Raw genomic sequence first — 18,359 nt, forward strand, 5'->3', positions numbered from 1 at the left:
AGCTATAAATTAATTTTATTTAGGAGATGAACAATAGTAAAAAGAAGGGTACTCTATCTGCTAAGCCATTTTTCTCAGGAGACTTCCAGCTTCCATTGAGAAGGTCTGGAAAGAAGAACCTTGTCATATTGCACAAGGTACTCAGTTCACAATCAGTAAGGCATATTGACTCCACGCCATGGAAGAACTTCTGCACCATGTTGATCGCTGATCTACGGAGCATGCAAAGAACAGACATGTTTTATATGTCACTGAGGTATGCATACTTTTTTTTTTTGCCTACAGTGCAAAAGGTGAAACTAAGCAGACAAGTGTTAGAAATCCACTCAGACTTGTGGATGTTATTAAGACAGTTTTAAAGTTGGCTGATCCTTCTACAGTCACAAAAGAAACTGAGCATTATGCACGTCACTGACTGCACAATCTTTTTCCCGCTGGTGGGTACAATTAACTCAGACGTGATGGGTGACAACTTCTAAACATGCCACCTTTGCTGTGCAGAAAGGCTTTGGGAAGGGTACCATGCAGGTAGAACTGTGATGGAAAGTCAGATCAGCAGGATGCAACTGTCAGGTAAGAACTGGTCAAAGAGGCAAGACTGAAGAGGATCATTTGTAGAAAGTGCCTTTAAGCTGGGAACCTTAATGACTGCAACTGGACAGAAATTTGGCATTGCTTATCTCCCAAAGACATTATTTCTACCCCAGTATTAATCCTTTCAGCTTCTGACATACGGGTACATGTTCTGTCAAGAGGAAGAACCTCTTTCTCATCAGCCTCCCCCATTCACACAGATATCTTTCATCTAATGCTGACCCATCCATTTCACTTTAACTGGATACAATACAGAATGGTGGGACTGCCAGAAGGCAAATTGCTACACTTAGCTTGTATGATTAAATCCCTCAGAATCAGAATACTACAGCGTATAATGAACTTGCATCTTGTCAAACGAAAGGGACAGCCAAGTGACAGAAGGTAGTGGCTTAATATGACACTGCATTATAATGCAGCTCTGGGGAATAAAACTCAGATTAAATTATTTGGGTGGAAAATTTTCGATCATATGCAAGTTTTTCCCCAGACAAAAATGTTGACTTGTCTAAACTGGAGCTTAGTAGAAAAGGGCAGTTTTCCTGAATTTCTGTATTGAGAAACAAAGACAGAAAAAGTACCTGCAATTTCTGTCCCAGTAGATGTGCCAATCATTCAGAAACTGACAAATGGGGTTTGAAACACTTTTCAGATTACATTCTCAAATAATAATAGTATTAACATTTAGAAAAAATAAAAATTGTTAAAGTGGCTAGAAAATGCCATATACTGAACTTTCCGTTTGATTTTTTATTCTGTTGCAGCTTGGGAAATTTTTAAAAATTCTAACAGTTTTCATGCCTTACCCTTTTCTACCAATCCTGAGGACTTAATAGACAGAAAATTTCTTTAACCATGGACTTGTTTTCCATAAAAAAATGCCAAAAAGACATCTGACAAAGTCTCCAGATCCAACTGGGGGGACAAGGATACCAGAAGAAAACTAGGATTATGTAGAGACACTTATCTATAGAAAAGGAAATAAGTATGCATGAATAAGACTGCACTTCGGAGGTCAAGGAGAGTGAAAATTGCCAGAAGTAACGTTGAGTCAGATGGACTTCATGGATTTGCCGACTTTTTTTAAAGCAAACAGCAAAAGGTCCTCTGTTCAATACAAATAATAAAATAACAAGAATTATTGCTGTGCAGAAAGGGTGGGATAGGATGCAAGATAAGGCTCCAAAAAGGAACTGAGTGTGTTGCCTCAGTTTTCAGCAAAGACGCAGCTGTTTGTTGACCATAAAGGGCAAGGTTATAGAGGGAATGCAAATGAGAATTTGTAATGGACATATCTGAAGTAAAACCAAAACTGAAACAGCTAAGCATGTGAAATCACAAGGTAACTGCCACCCCAATTTTTTTTTTTTTAAATTGGCTTGTTAAACAGTAAGCTTGGTAACAATCTGTTAGTAAATCTGTCAAGCTGTGGGAGCACTGAATTACTGATAAATTTTGAATGTGGTAGTCAGAGATAATGGAGGGAAGTGTGATCCAGGCAAAAAAGGGCAATTGACTGATCTCAGGAGTACTTTAAAGAAAAGAATAATTAAGGGCATGCAGCTACATGCAGCTGAGTAGTAAACAGGTAAAAAGTGGACAGGGTTTCATCAGAATTACTTTGTGCCAGAACACCTACAAATCTTTCTTTGATATTAACAGCACTTTCCCAGAAAATAAAACAGGTTGTATTTCAGTAAAGCATTTGGTATGATGCTACAACAGAAATTACTAGGAACTTTAAGAGCAATTGTGCTTTAAAGATCAGTGATGTCCCAGAACAGAGTATGAAGAACTTTTGAGATTTCCAAATCTCCTCCTTTATGATGTGTAGAACTTCTTCCCCAGTGATTTTCAGGAACTCCAGGAGAATATGATGCAATGATGGTTGAAAATGGGACCTATGAATAGTTAGGCCTAACAAAGGACTGCTAGAAAAAAACCTTTGCAAGGCAGATACAAAGGCCAGAGGTGATGGTTACAATGATATTTAGATTAGTGGTGATCTGAGCTGTCATCAGAAGAGACTTTAAACCTTAGATACAAAAAAGAAATATCCAAGAACAAAGATGCCAGTCAGGAGTGATACCCAGCTTGGCAAGCGTTACAAATGCAGCAGAGCTAGAGAACCCTGCCCTGAAAGAGATGGGACTGAAATGGTCAGTTTAGCAGGTAGAGTCATTGTCTACCTATTACACAGCACCGAACATGCCACATCTGATGGCACTGAGCACACAAGCACTGAAAGGGAAATATGTGGTGTGTGGCCACAGCTGGTGGATCTCACAGACCCATGGTGACAGCCTGCTTAGCATCAATACCTCTGATTGCTAAACTCAGCAGTCCCTTGACCACTTCTTGACTGGCATGAGGGATGGTGACTAGCGTCTAGTCTGTCCAGTGTTCTGTGCCCTTTCCTGTCTGAGGTGTCAGGAGCTGTAACAACCTGGATCACACTGTGAGCTCTAAGAAGCATGATGTTCCTACTGTGCAATCTTTTGCCTTGTAGCACAAAGAGAGAGACTAGTTTGAAAAGGAACAGGAAGCTGTTTTCAAAGAAGAATCTCAGCAGAAGAGAATCCACAAGGGCTAATCCCTCAAAAATAATCTTAAATGAATGTCACAGGCTGAAACTGAAAGAAGATGCAAAGCCCATTACAAGAGGGCTTTCACAACAAAAGTGACAAGAAAACATTTAGCAAGACACCATACAAGCTGGTGGCTGCTGTACTGGCCTGGTGCACCCCAATGTGAAAAAAGGCGGTCTCAGTCACCTGTAACTATATAAGATGACCAAATCAAATTAAGAAATCAACAGTGGGCCTTATCTACTTGAATGCTACAATGTCATGTTTCTTACTGCTCTGCCCTGTTATCACAACCATTAGGAAGATGCAGAGTGCTTATTGAGGCATACTGTCCAACTCTGCCCTTGCTGTTTGGTCTGCAGGAATGAGATACGGCATCTGCGGTGCATATACAGGCCAAAGAAATTCTGCTTAATAAGCATAAATTGATATGCCACCCCAAAACTCACAGGACAATCCATGTAGACATGCACCTCTTTTCTGTTACTTTCTAACACTTAGCTAGTGAAGCACTTGGCTTCACACAAAAAAACCCTCAGGCTCACGTATTCATGTATATATGTATGTATGTAGATGTAATCATATATGAACATAGAGAAACTCAATCAATCAAATACTAGAGAATATAAAATTTCTTACAACTTAAGTTATATAATGTTACTTGGTGGTGCATTATATTTTGCAGCATGACGCTAATACACATTCAAGTATGTTATCATGTGAAAAAATGCAAATATGGGAGTGAGGTCATACGGGGTCAAGTTATCAAATCTAGGCACATTGAATTTTATGAATAAGCATGTTAAGTAATTCCAGCCAAATTCTAAGCTGGCCAATTAACTTCTGACTGCCTATATTTACCTTGAGATTTGAAATGGATACAGAATTCTTTATTTCCTAGGCTAAACCTTTTTGGCTGTGAATTTACATTCGTGAAAGGTGCCAGATTAATGGTCTGGAGACCAAAATCCCCTTTATGCGCAGAACAAAGTATATTACAGGCAGAAGTAGTGCAAGTTCCCTGCATTCTTCCAGTAATACTGTCCAAACTTGACGACTTCTTTTTAAAGGTTATAGCATATTTCAAGACAGACTGGAGTAGAAAATTAGGCAAAATTGTGTGTATGACAAGTAACATGATGCTAAATATGGAACAGACAGCCTTGAGAAGGACTGACTTTTAAACATTATAGCAATTTACGGTTAACCTAAGCAGACTGGAAGATTAAGTATGATCAGCTAACATGAGGTTAAGTAGTCCTTATCTATAGTAATGTGTATTTCTCTACATCTACACTAGGTGTTCTTTAGTGATACAATTTTCTTTTTTTCCTAAAGCCTTTAGTATCTGTTAGAACCATAGATTCTGCTGAAATATTGAACAGCATGCTATTTCAGTGAATAAAAATTAGACAGAGGAATGCAAATAATTGGTAAGGGAAGCTAAAAGTATTAATGAATCTCCATGATCAATAGGTGTTAATTGCAAAAGTAAATACTTCTTGTCCCAATTACTTTATAAATCAGGCAGAAAAGGAACACGAGCAATACCTCAGTTCAAATTCTATTTGGAATCTTTCTGTCAGCAATAATGACAGAAAAAGGGCAAACGTGCACGATAAATATTTCTGTTCTGTATTTTTGTGTAAAAAAGAAAATGGGAGACTGCATGCATGTTTTATAATCATTACTTTCTAGTCTAGCAATAACTACAGATGTTGTTCGCCATAATGTATTTATGTTAACCATTCCCAGGTAAAAAGCATTTTTGCATGCAATTTTAAAGGAGTTGACTTCAGTGCTCTCTTATGACCTGAGTGCTGGTTTTTAATACTTACAAAACAAAGAGAAAATTCAATTTATTAGAAAAAATACTTAGTTTCATTACACTCTATCTGATTCTTAAAGATTTAGCTAAGTCGAACTACCTTTTCCTAAGTTAAAAGAGTTACATAGGATGAGAATTGTTACTGCACGTTGGGCACTTTGACACTGAACAGGGAAAAATAACTGGTTCTGGATTCCTCCAGTAAAAAAATTAAAGAGTGAAAACATAAATAATACAAATCTGCATGGTTTCATGGAATACTGATGAGTATTTGGACTGCAAAACCAATGTTGTAAAATCAACATAGGAGACATTAAGTGCATTTATATCTAACTAACAATCGGTTGGTAAACTGAACTCTTTGTGAGGAACTGCACAGAATAGGGCATTTCATTTTAATACCACTGAACGTTACAGTGTCTCAGTGTTACTCAGTATAGCAGTGTGAATACATAACATGGAATATAATATTAAATCATTACTGGCAACAGCTAAAGGTAATGAAAGTTTGGTGCCACAGTAACAGTAATAATAGTAGATCACTTATGCAGAGTGCTCAGTTGACAGTGATGTGTATAGGTAACTTGTCTTACGTGCTGACCCAACTTCGTAAGATCTGCTCAAGTGCATTACAGGTATCTTAGTACCGTGGAGAGCAATGCAATAGATCTTTCAACAGAGAATATGTCATACTCACAGGACGTGGCATTTTACCCCAGGGGGAAAAATTAAGAGGCCACAGTGAGTAAACCAAATGAGCAAAGCTCTTTGAATTGTATTGCAAAGGAGTAAGAAACTGGTGTTTCCTCGGTCTGTGAAATTACACTAAAAAAAAAAAAAAAAAAAGAGGTTTTGAAGCAGGGGCACAAAATCAGAAAGGTTTCAGGAAAAATTAAAGAGTGACTTAACCTCAAAAGACTGTTCATCATTGATAAACTTATGAAGCTCAAACAATTAACCTTCCAAAGAGAATGTTAAAATGTAATTTTAATGAGACTTTCCAAATCCCTACAGTAAGAGAAGGTATCAGACAATAAAAACATCTTTAACTAGCAGACACATGACAGCATAGAGTGGCTGGAAGCTGATGTTAGCTAAATTTAAACTGGAACTGAGGTGCACTTGCCTACTAATAATGACAATTATTCACACAAGGAATCTGTCTCATTCTCTATTTGTTTTATTCAGATTCAACAAATTATTTCAATGAGAATTTAGGAACTTTTTATGCTGTTGAACGTGGTCCTTAGGACCTTTGTTATTAAGAGTGGACATATTTGGAAATGTGGAAAGTCAGCACTTGGAATGCAGGTATTAGTGAGTGAAATTCTACATCTTTTATCTTGTAGGAAGTAAGGCTGGATCATATGATGTTAAATCTATTATTCTGCAGTTATACCATGTTGTGATGTTTTCTTGAGGAACTGCGCAACCGACTTGGAAAGGGAGAGAGACCATCGCAATTATTTTGCATAAGTTCAAACACCACGAAGTTGACAGGCTAGGAACGACTATTGACGATAGCAAGAACAACCAAAGACTTACTCCAGTTTAACTGAAGTCAAAGAGAGGTTGGCTATTGATTATAATAAAAATCAAATTAGATCTTTAGAGAAAAAGGTACATATTTGTGACCAATCTCTCCAATAATCTATCTGTCCAAAAGGAAATGTAACAATTTTAACAGACAATATGAAGAAAACCCCTGAAAGCTATAGAAATATCCCTCTCAGGTTGCCAGGTGTTTTGGTGAAATTAATCTAGCTGTATGTTTGACCTGTTTGCCTGTTTCCCATTCATTCAGTCATGGTTACTTTGCTCTTTTCCCCGACCCTTACAGATGAAGGTTGTCTAACTTGATGTCCTGCCTGTATTTTCTTCCCCAGTGTTAATGAATCACTTGCTCTAAAGAAATAACCCTCCCTTACTGTCTAAATTCCTCTTCTCGTCTGCACTTCTCCTGAAGTAAGAAGGTATCTTTTGGCCTCAAAATGACTGAAACGTGGAGTTAAAAGTAAAGGGTAGAAACTATGTCTTCTTTGGTCTTAGGCAATAGGTCAGCAAGACTAGAAGACATTGGCTTCTTAGCAAATAACTAAACAAATATCCTTCAAAAAATCAACAACAAAAAAATCGCCCTTGAGATTTGGCTTATTTGCCTTTTTGTATAGATAGCTGTACAAGCAGACAAACATTTTATGTTATCCAAAACACAAGCAGAGCAAAAAAATAGTGGAATGTACCAATGCTGAAAGCACATTCAGAGTATGAAGATAGCCTGTGTTAAGCGCTTTAATATGTTATACTATGGAAGACGATGTTTTCACTATAATAAATACCACTAATGTTTTATATGGCAAGTGACTTCATCCTATGAGGATCCCCTGGAATGTCCCAGCTTCCAGTTAAAGATATTCTCTTTCATCTCTAAATAGATTACACCTTCAGCAGGTGTTCGAAATAGGCAGAGGCCTGTAGCCTCATAAAGAGGAAAAAAAGGGGATGATTGGTCAGACATGGAAAGCGAGAGCTGGTAATTATTTTCATATGACATGCAAGAGATGTTATAGCAAAGCTGACTAAAGCTGAGCATGAGTTAGCCAGTCCTCTTCAGCAATGATGTCACCCAGTTCTTGCTTTCTACAAAGTTATGATTAATAAAAAGGGAGGATTATTACAGTAATTTACTCTTAGTGGGCAAGAGGTGACATCAACAGCAGCTGAGCAAACTGACCAAACTTAGTTGTGTGTTGTTGAGGTTTTTTTCTCTAGCAATGACTAACAAGGGGCTAACAGCATCTGACGGCACAAAGGGCCCTTGAAACTGGAAGGATGCTTCTGGTGGAACTTTTGAATAGGAGCCACCATTTTAACTCTTCTGCTTCATTTTACAGTTGCAAGGTGTTTCGGCTGGCCTACAGCTAGCTCTTGCCTTTCTCTATTCATTAAATGCACACACACACAAACTCAAAACTGGTCAAAAATTACCCCAATGGCCTTTCCAACACAAAGCTGCATGATCCCCATTTTCTGCCTCATCTGCTGGTATTATAAAAACTTTTTTCTTCATTGCTAATTCCAGAATATATTTACAAAAGGAACCTAAGCATCTCTGGAGCATGGATTTTAACAGCAACAACACAGAAAAGTGGACATGGAATGTAGAATGCCAAGCCTCTGGTTAATCTCTGGAAGAATGTTGTGCTTAATTACGTTTTCTTTTTTCAAATTGATAGAGACTTATAGCAATCCTGCCTTCTATTTAACCTTTGCAAATTCACCCTCCCTAAAATTAGATTTGGCCACCTGGAAATATTTACCAACTAAACTGAAATGCTCTTGTGAAAGCACCGCCAGCGTAAATTGAATTCTTACCCTTGTAGAATAACAGCACTTGCATTATGCAGCCCTGATATAACTATGAGGTGCCCTGAGAGAAGGTCAGATACTTTGGACTCTTTCTATCAAGTTAACTTTTTCATGTGAGGTGGACAGCATTTGCACTGGTAATAAAAAGGGCATATGACACTACTTTAAAATTCTCTGTCCCACAAGCACTAAGAAAACAGCTCTAAATGGGAGCTGCAGGGGTTTGACATTACATTACGAAAATGTTCTCTGAGCTGGGACAATTAAAATGCCCTTTTTGAACATTAATTAAACAAAAGATAGAGTGTGCAAGCTAACCATTTACTTGTCCAAACACTAATAACATTGTGCTTCTCATTTTCACAAAGACATCTTGTGAGGGAAACAAAAAGAATTTTCTGAACTGAATCAGTGAATAATGGTCCCAGTGGTAATATCTGGAAACTCAGCCAGAAGATGAGCTGAGGAGTACTACAGATACTGAAATGTTCAACCACAGACCAGTTAACTGTATCTTAAACATTTTCTGTTGGAGGCTTTGTGCAGCTTGGAATGGTTTTACAGTTCTTAAGCAGGTAATGACATATTTTAGCAAGTAGGGAGAAAAGCTTGGGAAACATGGCAGGTTCCCATTTCCATCCTGACCCCAGATTTCTCTGGTAGCCCTGAACAGTGAATTAAGCACTGAGAACAAGCTCCCACCTTGTATCTGCTGGGTTAAAAAAGACACATACCTACTTCAAAGGATACAGTGGTGGTTGATCAGCTGATTTCCAAAAAGATCTACATACTATGTGAATATCAAGTATTCATGCTACCAGTGATCAGTCATTTTATCCGTTATACTTAACTTCACAGTTAGAACACATTTAAAAGACAAGTTTAGATTCTCTGCAGTTCTTACTGTATTTAAGCCTATTCTTGAATCTCAGAATATGCCTGGGAGCAATTTTATTATTTTTTCTGAAGTGACCAGATTTTCAGCAGATGCCTAAAAATGTTTCACAACATCCATAACTCTAGTAATGTATGTCCAAAAATGTATATATTTGCAAGTCTAACTAGCTCATTGTATGTATAAATCTGGTGATGAAACACCAAACTGTCACTTAAGCAGTTGTTTAATTTCTATGAGCTGGAGTGCTCAAAGGAAGCTACTGGGGTATAGCTTTACATAAGAGAATCACCTCCTGACTTTCACCCTTTTTTCTGAGTCAGATGTCATCCTGCAATTCCAGCCTCACAGCCTGTTTCTGTTTCCAGAAGGTGACATGCAGCAGGCTTCCCATAAACATTAGGACATAGGGCCATACCTGGGCAATTCAGAATAGCTTTGCAGCTAGACATCAGAGGCAGTCTTTCCCAGTGATTCAGCTTCAGGACTATGAGAAAGCTGTCTAATGTATACAAAAGGTGTTTTCTTAACTTTTCATCTTAACCAGAGCTTGATGTACTGCTTCAACATCACTGGCTGAGGAAATGTTCCCAATTGCCTGTGATCAAAGTTAACCAATAATTTGATAGAGTGTTTTTGCTCTTAAAAACACTCACCAAAATGACTGTGAGGGGTCTGGAATGAGTTTTTGTATATGACACTTTTTTTCAGTTCTAGATCAGAAGTTCAAACCCAACCTGTGTCAGTTGTGACTAACATGGTTATTCACACGACTAACTTTTGTCTAGGGCAGATTTTCTTTGAAATTGATGGCGAGAGATAGGTTTTTCTGAGGGTGATTCAGGGCAGGAACAGTTAGGTCTTGTTCTGAATCACCTTCAGGAGCTTTCTTCTTCTTTCCACAGCATGGAAACAGGAACACCTCACTACCACGTAAGGCCATGAGAAACTCCCTGCAGGGTCCCGCTGGTGGTCCATCTAACCCCCTTTTCTCTTTCCAACTGTGACAACAGCAGATGCTATTTGGAGAGAGAATGTGAGCCTGGCCGCTTTCCGTGGGCCTGTCCCTTCAAACTCCACAGCATCCGCAATTGTTGTATTAAGGATGTTAAAAGGATATGTCCCTGCCTATTCCCTCTGGTAGTTTTTTATGGACCTTTTTGAGTCTGCTGATACTGTCTGCCTCCACAGCCTCCTGTGGCAACAAATCCCAGAAGCTCAGTCTCCATTGTGTAAGCACTGTATCTGTTTTAAATCTTCTCCTACTAGTTTCAACGAGTTCCCCCTAGTTCTAGTACTGCAGGATTTGGTGGATAACAGTTAGGCATTCACCTTATCTGCCATCTTCATGATTTTCTAAACCCCAAGCATATCTTCTCTCAGCCTTCTCTCCTCCAAGTTCAAGAGTCTCTGCCTTTCAATTTCTTCTTATTAAGCAGCTGCTCCACAACCTTAATAGTTTTAGTGTCTCTACTACGACCTTCTTGAGATGCGGAGACCAGAACTGCACACAAAACCCATGTTGTGGGTGCACCAGGGCTTTATATAGCTGCAAAATGGTGCCCTCTGTCTTGCTCTCAGCACTCTTCCTGACAACATCCAACATTTTTGGACTGCCACTGCACATTAGGTTTATAAGTTTGGAGACCTCTAAGTGATACCTCCAAGACCCATCTCTCCCTAGGCTGCAGAAACCCCTCGGGAATACTTCCCCGAATGTCACTTCTAGATTGGCTATTTGCTGATCTGTATGACAGGATTCACTTCTTTCAGTTCAGCTCCCACTCAAAGCAAGACACTACAGCAGGCAGCTCTGCTGAGCGTCCCAAGAACTCGTTGGACCGAGGGCATGAGCTAGCCTCTGTGTACCCAAGAACGCGGGTGAGGAAGGCTGTCCTGTGGCTGTCCCTGCTGTACCTCTCCTGTGAGCAAGCAGATTACATTATTGTTCAAAGCTGTCAATTTGGCTCTGATCACAGGAGCTAAATTCAGTTTAAGGGGCAGGGGGGAAAGAACCAGAACTAACCCCCCAAAAAGAATCTGCTTCATGAGAAACATCTGAACACTTCTTTGTTGGTTTTATACTTCCTAGATGCTTGGTTGCTGTCCCTGAATGGGCAGCTTCAAAGGAGCAATTAAAAAATGTGTGCATGGACACACAGATGAGCCCTGTTTGCACACAAAAACTTTATTCTGAGCTACCTTATGTCACCCCTTTTAGCAGGAGTCATCACGAGGGCATGACACCAATAAGCAGACAATGAATAAAGAAAATAACTGTTTATAAGTTCATAGTTGGCATACAAAAGTTATTGAAGAGGAACTGATATTCTAGGCAACTGGCCATCACTGCTGCCTATCAACCTTCTGTTCCCTCAACTGTTACAGGGCGTTATAAAGCTCATTTTAAAAGTACTTCAATGAGACCTCTGAGCTTGGCAGGTACAATTTTGTGCTCACTGATAAACAGGCTTAAGCCTTATTGTTCGTGCACACTGTAGTCTGTAGGCAAAGACACCAGGCAAATAGATATTTAACTGTCTACATGTTACACCTCCCACCTGCACTGAACTACACGTATAAAATTTCAACCATAAAATGTGAAGTCACATGAGAAAAATTAACGGAAGTGGATTAGTGAATTAAATCCAGATTTGAGGACTCCATATCCGTTCCAAATGTTTAACCTCAGTGCTACCAAGTCAAATCTCAAGTGTTATAACTCCAAATTTGAGGGAAATTCTGAAATAAACTCTCAAAACTTAGGCAGGTTTACATTTGAACCTGGAAACTCAGGGTCGTCTCCAGTGCTTGTTAAAACAGTGCATGTGTATATGCGTAAGGAAGGGGGGCAACTTCATTACATCAACAAATGATGACTGTTTATTTTGCTCCTCTCACCTCCCCATATGTGAAATTTCCTGTGCTTCCCTGAAAATAATCACTGAACCCCAACCCATCCCTCAGAGGTAACCTGTCTGTATTGGACATGAGTCCAAACATTATTTTAAATATCCAATATGAAAAACTGTGCTGGCAGTAAGAATACAGAATGAATTTGCTCACTGTACATTATGTGCTTTAGCTGGACATCATGTCAAGTCAAGGAGCTTCTGACTTGGGTGGGTAATGGCAAAAATGCTGCATTGAGATTTTTAGTAAAGACAGAGATACTTGTTTGTGCTCGCTCCTGGAAGAGCCCCAGTAGGTCCTCCTGTGTGATGCAGGGCTAGAAACTGCCTCTCCTAGAAGCTCACTGGTGCCTCAGAAAGCAGCCTGAAGGACACCGAGGAAAGGTGGTGCCAAGATGGTACTGAGGTGGTACCTAGGAAAGGCAGAACGCATGGGGAGCACCAGCACTCTCCTCGATGTCATACAAGCTCAGTTGGTGCCTATGCCCTCACCCACACCCTGCCTCCCCTCATGGCTTCTTTCCTTCAGATCCCAAAGGGTAGTGAGAAACCAAACAACAGCAGGGACTTGCTTGTCATTTCTGACCCACAGATCTTAGAACAGATCCTGATTGTTTCCATTTTATGGATGGGTAAATGAGGTACTTGTCTTCTTACCCAGCAGTCGACGGCTGAGCCAGAGAACCCAGATTTCCCGGGTCCCCATCTAACACTCTATTCAGTGAACAATTATAAAGCAATCAGGCTTCCCCTTACCATTTTCACTGCAAGATGTATTTACTTTTCCACAGTGATTTGCTCCACAGGGGATTCACAATAGACAAAGCAGCAATGGTGAACAAGATCAACATACCCTTTTTAAGCTGCTTGTTGGTGTCCTCAGTGTTGCTTATGCCAATTTTCTGCTGGCCAGTCTTACAGAGAGGGAATATCTGTCGATGTGTGACACTGCAGCTTTTCCCAATGGCCTGTGCATGATGACTACCTTGGAAGATTTGCTAGCATAACCTCTTGTTGAGTTCAGCTCAACGAAAGTGGCAAGCTTATAAGCTTCCTTCAATTCCCTCCCACACATCAGCAGATTTAGAAGTAATCAAAATATAATAGGCAAAATGTATCCCCATCATTGAGGGAGCTAAAACAAGATGAAATTGGACCTTTCTTACAATATGAAAACTGGGATTTGTTTTTAAAAGAAAAAGCCAAAACCCAGGCTTTTAGGTTAAACAAACAAAAAAAAGACTTTAGATCAGAACTTCTACTGATGTAGAAGTCTAATCCAGCCTCTGAAGTCAAGAGAGCTAACCCAATTTACATTAACTAAGGGTCCAGCCCTCCTCTTGCAAACAGAGTTCTAAATCTTTCTAAAATCCACAGGCAATATTACTTTGGGAAGTACATCAGTGAATAATCATTTGAACAGCTTTTACCTAAGACCCCATTTCTTGTTTCTCTTTCCATCTACCAATGGTTAATATTGATCTTCAGAGCCAAAACTTGATTCAACTGACTTGTGCTCCCACAGTCAGCATTAACTTCAGTGGCATTGAGAATTGGCCTTGAAAGCTAAAAGATAATAGGGGTCTGTACTTAAACCATTGTGTGTGTTGTGATTTGACTGACTGTAGCAAAAAGAAGATAGAACAGAGAATTCAGTGCGTGTCAGAGAAATAAAACCATTCCCTGTTACTTTGCAGCTGGCCCAAATATATCCTTGATAAAACTCTACTGATCCAAGTACAATTACATAAGGAATGATTTTGATGTATGTTTTGTGCAACAGTTGAAGTTTTCAACAGCATGTAAATTAATTTAGTCGAATCTACCTTTCAATAATAGCTTTAATACACCGATAGATTTAAATGCTGCTCCAACTTTAGCCATAAATTTTTCACCCTACTTGGAACCAAATATGATCTGTCATCTGGGGCTCCCTCTCTGTGTTGTTTAAATCACTGATGTGACTCTAATCATAACCTCTGGAAATATTGAAGACAGTATCACTCAAGACACTTTACACAACTGTTTCTCAAGAAAAAAATTACTTTTCCAGTAATGTACTGAAAAATCACCTGTCAAATGAGCAAGCTGTGTGAACAACTTTAGTTCTTTGGGCTACCCTCTACAGTTCTAACTTAACTGCATACTCTCTATAAATTCAAGAAAATTATCTTTGTAAATAGCTTTTCCGCCAAATGCAAAGTTTTGAACAAGATCTGATTATAGAACACATTTGTGTCATATCATTTCACTCTAATAACATGATCTGTGTCATCTGGCTTACATATTCACATCTCCTGTTTTTTATTTTTACGTGTAAAATGGCAACACATATGCTAAAATAACACGGACATAAAAATGTCCCCGTTAAAGAAACAGCTCACCGTTCCATGAGATAGCAAGAAAAAAGATCAATGGGTAGCATGGCAGGAGACACAGGTATAGTTAAGAAAGAAAATGAACATACTTCTGTTAGTCAGATTGACTTTCTATGAGATCATCTTAAAACAGAACATTTATATTTATCCTGCTCCCCTGTGAAAAGTGTCATTCATTAGTATTAAAAAAAAGGCGAGAACTTGAAAGCTATTCTTTACCCCACCCTCTAGACCGAGTCCTTATCCTCAGATGAACTTTATTTTTTGACGAGCTCACTAATAATGATTGAAATCACTGGCCCCTCTAAACAGCACATAAGCACTAGAGTTAGCAGCAACAGCAAGACTGGCCTTAATTGGTCCACTTACATAAAAGTGGAAACATAAGACTTCCAAATATAAGTTTCTGGCACATCTTTTCTTGCTGTTACAGTAAAATAAGGTACAAGAGAGTGAGATTCCAGCTGATTTGCACAGAAATCTGTGCCAATGTGTTTTCTAGTGACTGCTCTTCAAAGCAGAACGGAGAGGCACAAATACTGTTGTGTGCAATTTGGGATTCCAAAATAGCCAGTAAATCACACAATCTCCACTAGGTGAATAATGAAGTGGCATTAGACCATTTTTTTTAATGGTTTGTAAGATAAAATCCACAATTAGGAAAAAAAAAAAGACAGGTTGCTGGTACATTAACCTTCCTCTCTCAGTCCCATTCCTGTAATTATTTCTGATCCAGCAGGTAACTAAAATACCCCTGCGAGCCAGCACGATAGGCTCAGCATCACTCCGATGTTTCATGCAGTCTTGATCCGCGGTATCAGAATTTAAGTTAGAAATCCCAACTTCGCTAAATGAACAATGATTTTCTGGATCCTGAAGCTGCCAGAAAAAAAAGAAAGAAAGAAAAAAAAACCCAGCTACAGTCTTTCCCAAAAGCAATTGCCCTTTCTGGCAGGAAGGGGTAAAAATAGAGGCAGCTCATTAATATGGCTTGGCAGTGCTTAATGGCAGCTGGTCTGAAGAGTTAGATCAGTGGGTCTTTCCAGCAGTACTCCCGGACCACTGCCAGCAGGTGTTGCTGTGTTCAACGAAATGAAAAGAAGTGGCGGGGTGGGGAGAAAAATATTTATAAAGAGAGAAATAGGTGTGAAAAAAAATTAGTCACTGAGTAAAGCTTTCATTAGGCCTTTGGTAAAGGTGTACACAGATTCCCCGAGGCAACAAGGAGCATGCTTTGAAATGAATAATGCTTTTCACGTCTCCTAACCTCCTTTCAGAAGTTACCCTGCGCTATAAATCGCATACGTGTGCGCTGTGCTTCACTCGGTAGCCTTCTCTTCTCCTCGCGGACCAGGCTTTCGCACCGGGAATTCTCTGACCCGCTGCCGCCGTGGGAGAAGCTGCGGGGCGGCTGGGTGCCGCGTCCCGCGGGGTGGGTCGGTCGGCGGCCGGCGCGCCGGCTGCTGCGGCGGGAGCAGCGCGCTGCTCCGCGCCCAGGGAGAAGATCACTCCCTAACTTTCAGGGCGATTTTTCCACTCTCGGCAAAACCCAGGCGGTACAAGATCTCTTGCTGAGTATATGTCTGCTGCCAAATTACAGCAGTCGCTGCACTAACAGTATGTAACTGATTTCAAAGAGTTTTAGGATGCCAGTTAAAACCAAGTTCAGCCCGGTCCTGAAAAAGACAGAATTCCATGCTGGAAAAGTCCTTTGCAAAAACTCAGTTTTAGGATCTCCGTTAAAAATACGGTCCTGCAAATAACTATGTATGTGCACGCTCATTATTTCTTTCTTCAAGCATGTCTCTCACTGCCCCTGAAGTGAAAAACTAAAAAAAAAGAAACAAAACCCTGTTCTTTGTAACAACTGGAACCACCAATGTCAGATTGCAGGAAAGCTACTGAAACCTGTTTCAAGAGGCTTCAATCCACAGCATGTTACAGCCTGAAAACTTATTATATGTATATTAAACCTGGGAAACAAAACAACCTATCTGGTCATATGTTTCCCATTAACTCCTGATTTTTTGCTCATTCTACCAAGGCTGTTGTGTGAATGCAGCGCACACACCAGTTGGAATCTATGCTGCTATAAGGACTCCCTGGTATCACTGCAAGTTGAAGATTTTAAATCTTTCTTTCTTGATCCAGATCAGCCATACTCCAAGACAGATTAAACTTACTTTACCAACAGGACATAAAAATACAATTATAAGTACGATTCAGACCAAAAAAAAAAAATCTGAGGGATGGGGATTTTCTGGTAATCAGTGGGTGTTTTGAATGAGTAAAGACTGCATGATCATGCCATTTGTCATAAACGGTACCACATAAAGCCAGCTATTATGTGTGTTTAAGAAAGGAGATGGATTTTGGAGTTACTTTTGACCTTACATATATTACTTTTATACTGCCTAATTGATATATGGTTATTTCTGATTTTCACTAAACTGAAATGAAAATTGCATTTTATTTTATTTCACAGGTGTTAATATCACACTTGCAAAAAATGTGACCTGTCATTCATTGTAACTTATTTTTAGATGTCTAAACAGTTTTTAATAGTGTGATGCAATCTGCACGTCAAGAAGCCAGGAGACTTGGACAAGAGCAACATGATTCATTTTTTAAGGGCTTTAAAGGGATCCCTGAGTTAACTGAAGGACATATTTATACAAAAATTAAATTAAAAAAAAATCATCCACAGCAAAAGGATTCTTAATCAAATGCATTTTCCTGAATTTGAAAAGAATCCAAATTTGCAAATAGATTATCTGGTGTATCCTTAAGTATGAAAGAAGAAGAAAACAATTTGCAAACTAGTAATTAAGTATCTGGCAAATACTGTATTTGAACTAAATCACTGATATCTACATCTAATAATATCTATATCTAGCTATGCAATAAAACAAGTTGGAGTGTGTCTTCCTGACTCATAATGTTTGCTTTCAGTCTGATTTTAAGTTCTATTCTTTAAATGGATACAGAGATCACCACTACAAGTTGAATCCACGATATTTTGTCATGCTAGACAATTAGGAGTTTCCATTAGATAATTACCAGAAGTATGTCTCATACAGGAAAAACAGTCAATTGCTGATGTAACAGGATTAACCAATCCAGCACAGTGATCCGGCCCACTTACTTTTGACAGACATTATATGTGAGTGTACACATGAGAAGTACAGTATAAAGCTTCGCATTATAAATACCACAAAGAGGAACTTCAGCAGTTCTTAATGCACAATACAGCAGTCTCCTCCTGAGAGTCAGGACTAGAGAGGTAAAACTTTAAATCAGCTTTTTTCTTTTAAAACTGAAACTTTTAATTCCTGTGCATGCTGTTGCATACTGTTAGGGCTATATTGTATGGATGCATATACAGAGCTTTGCAGCTCAGGTAATTTTATAGAAAGAGTCTGAAGCAGCATTTCTATATTTATTCAAACACTACCTATTTTTGTATATATATGTATGTATGTAAGTACAAATGAACTATGTATCAGCGATATCAACAGACTTGCTTTTAGAAAACAATGTTTTTCGGAAAGTTATGCTTTAATGTTAAATCTGTCATCCTCATGGCATGCAAGTAAAATATGCTATACCTATATCTAATAGAGATTGTTGGTGATAAGTGTACCTGGTATATATGGCAAGCAACATATACCCCACAGCAAGATCCCAAATATACTTATTTGTATTTTAAATTGATTTATGCCTACCCCTTACTTTTCATCAGACACTGTTGGGATAGGTGCTGTATTAGAACTATAAATAACCCCTTTAATTATG

Source organism: Phaethon aethereus (genome assembly GCF_964289735.1).
Source record: "Phaethon aethereus genome assembly, chromosome: 2".
NCBI classification, from domain to species: Eukaryota; Metazoa; Chordata; class Aves; order Phaethontiformes; family Phaethontidae; genus Phaethon; species Phaethon aethereus.